Source organism: Mizuhopecten yessoensis, unplaced genomic scaffold (assembly GCF_002113885.1).
Source record: "Mizuhopecten yessoensis strain PY_sf001 unplaced genomic scaffold, ASM211388v2 scaffold10045, whole genome shotgun sequence".
Taxonomy (NCBI): domain Eukaryota; kingdom Metazoa; phylum Mollusca; class Bivalvia; order Pectinida; family Pectinidae; genus Mizuhopecten; species Mizuhopecten yessoensis.
This window is the reverse complement of record NW_018408351.1, coordinates 723,377-726,829: the sequence shown is the minus strand read 5'-3', so window position 1 is coordinate 726,829 and position 3,453 is coordinate 723,377.

Below are 3,453 nucleotides of genomic sequence, written 5' to 3'. Positions count from 1 at the left end.
GGAACCAACTGGTAGTCAAAAACCATTAACGTCGTATAGACATGGAACCAACTGGTAGTCAAAAACCATTAACGTCGTATAGACATGGAACCAACTGGTAGTCAAAAACCATTAACGTTGTACAGTGTGTATAATCATCGGACCAACCGGTAGTCAATAACCATTAACGTTGTATAGACATTGAACCAACCTGTAGTCAAAACTCATTAACGTTGTATAGACATTGAATGGATAGAGAACTCACTATATAAAACCAGAAAATATTAGTGAATATGCCTTTTTGAAAATGGCCGTGGAGGTAGACGCAAAGTTCAATTAGTAATTGGAAAATAAGATCACGATGACCTTCATAATGATATATTAGTGTAGTATTCATCAAGATGTATACAAATAAGTTTTGGTTACAGTTGTAGGGACCCCGTAAAATCCAGTGGTTTCTTCCTGTCTCCTGCAATGTGGACATTTGATAACCCCGCCTTTTTCCCCTTTTCAGGATTGCTTCCCTTGGCACAGATGCCACCGAGGTCTCTGTTCTGTTCTAGTTGTCAGAATAGGGTGGATGCTCGGGGAGTGATGCCACCGTGTCTAGGTTATGACATTTTGGTGAGATGAACATTTTGTAAAAAAGGCGCTCTAGTTGTCCTATCATCTCTAAGGACACCGACTTAATATAGCTGTTACAAGGGGAAACCCTGAATAAACGCAAACCCTAACAAAGATGTTACAGGGATGAAGTGAACGACCGAAATCAACAATATGTTTATGGAACGTAATGTTTACGCCATACTTTGACGCCGGTAACACTCGGGGAGAGATCCACACAAGATAGTGTCTTTGTAAATATGTTGTTCACTTACAGTTTGTAAATATGTTAGTTCAATGGCTGTTGACTGGTAACATTAATGATATGAATTTTAAGAAGAAAAGAAGATACAAATGTAAGATAATTTATTGTAGTAAGCACTTGTCAACAGACACGCACGGTCGCGTTACGAGGCACGGGCCGACACATACATACATTATATATGTGTGATCACATCACACACCCGACCTTTACGTTAGATAAGAGTTGTCTCATCCTTCTATAATTGTACGGTGACTTGTACTTATTTTGTTCAACACTGCTTGAAAAAGGATTCGATTGTATTTGAAGACAAACAAAATGATACTGTAACTTGTACTACAGCCATGGGTCGGCAAAAGTTTGAAGCACCGTTCCTCGGTTTTTCAAGCCAAACATATATGTTTATGTTTTAAGGATCCCCGTCCCAGCCAGAGCCAAACATATATCTTTTAAGGATCCCCGTCCCAGCCAGCTAGCTATATTAAATTTCTTGTCTTGAAAAGCTTTCAACGTGTGTTTGTTCATTAAAATCACATTAAAAATAAAGTTCTAGTTGTCGCCACATTGATAGTGTTTGGTTGTTATCAAACTGGACTTTTTAGTTGTTGCCTCACTGAAAGTTACATTTTTTAAACGTATTTTCTGGTTATTACTAGATTAAGTGGGCAATTTTGATATGCATTGTAGTAATTTTGAAAGTTACACTCCGTCGCACTAAGTGCTTATAAGATTCAGACAGGACACATTTTGTGTGTCAGTTACGCGCTATAAAGGTTCTTTAAAAGATATTTTAGGATTAGTTTTAAGAAAAAATAAATTTAAATGAAATTTTCTGAAGGAATTCCGAGGCAAAGTTTAATGATGTAGTAACAGACCTTAATAATATAGTAACACAGTTTAATGATATAGAAACAAAGTTATATGATGTAGTTACAAAGTTACACGATGTCTTGTATATGATACAGTTACAACGTTTAATGATGTCGTTACAAGGTTGTCTGATATAGTTACAAAACTGTCTGATATTTACAAAGTTGTATAATGTACATTTTGTAGTTACAAAGTTGTCTGATATAGTTACAAAGCTGTCTGATAGTTACAAAGTTATATGATGTAGTTACAAAGTTTGATGATGAAGCTACAGGTTTAATAATAATGTAGCAAAGTTGTATGATATGGTTACAGTTGTATGAAGTAGTTTCAAATGCATGATAAGGCACGCTGGGAGATGGGAGTCTATGTAGAAGGAAGATATTGATCAATACAGAACATCATAATCATTGTAAAATGGATCAGAATCCTTTGATTGATCACACCTCATTCAGAAAGAAATATAAATCTATTATCTAAAATTCGTCAAATACACCAGAAAAATGCCTTCTACTTCATGTTGAAAGGTTTCCCAATAAAAGCGAGCTTTTATATGATATATACCCTCTCTCGGTGTCAACAAATTACACGGTCGTTTTTAACCAGGCCAGTTACCCCGGGCAGGAGGTCAGTTGATACTGGTTTTAACCTATAAACTCGCTAGTGGTGTTGGAGTATCATGTTTCACGCGGATGGACATCGTCTAAAGAAAATCCTAAGATGCCATTACTTGTCATTTTATGTGGTGTCAACATTTCGCTTCGTCTGATCAGTTACCGATAAAGAAAATTGAATGTGAGATGGGTGGAGGTATACTGTATACATACAACTGTTTTACAACCATTTACGCCTCGGATTGACACAGTACCCTGCACCGCAGGGATTATTTAGTTTATTGGCCTAAACACTTTCCATTTGATTTTTATTGCATGCGTCTCCTACTCCAGCAGTACTCGGGGTGCCCCTCCAGACGTACTGTGCAACGCTTGCTTTGTGTTTTGAAAGATTGTAATGGGTCAGCTGTAGACTGTGAGGGCTATTTTGGCTGTAGATTGTAATGGGTTTTAGCTGTAGACTGACTGTGAGGGCTATTTTGGCTGTAGATTGTAATGGGTCAGCTGTAGACTGTGAGGGCTATTTTGGCTGTAGATTGTAATGGGTCAGCTGTAGACTGTGAGGGCTATTTTGGCTGTAGATTGCTATTTTGGCTGTAGATTGTAATGGGTCAGCTGCAGACTGTGAGGGCTATTTTGGCTGTAGATTGTAATGGGTTTAAGCTGTAGACTGCAAGGGCGTTTAAGCTATAGATGTTAAATGTATTTATTATACTGTAGTCCCGGTATACCGTCATGTATGTAGCGCAGGTTGTACAGGGCCAACTTGTATAAAACATCTCAAAGTTAAGGAAAATCTCAAGCAATGTATTGTCTATGGGAAATCTTAGACTTGAGGAAATCTCAAGAGTTGAGATGTTTTATACAAGTGGGTCCTGGTAAACTAGTGTCCGGATATGAGGCCAAGGTGACACAGATAGCCGCGTGGGGCGGGACGGGTAACGTGTAACCGCACGTGTTGCAGGGTAACATAGTCATTCGAGTCTTAACGGTTCATCGATTCACTTCAAGAAATTATATTTTCTTTTGTTAAATCATTGAATTATGAAATTTCCCCGTTTTCCTTGAGACAGGCACGAACTCCAGGGATGATTCCGGAAAGGGAATTCCTAGCGTCGGCCAGGA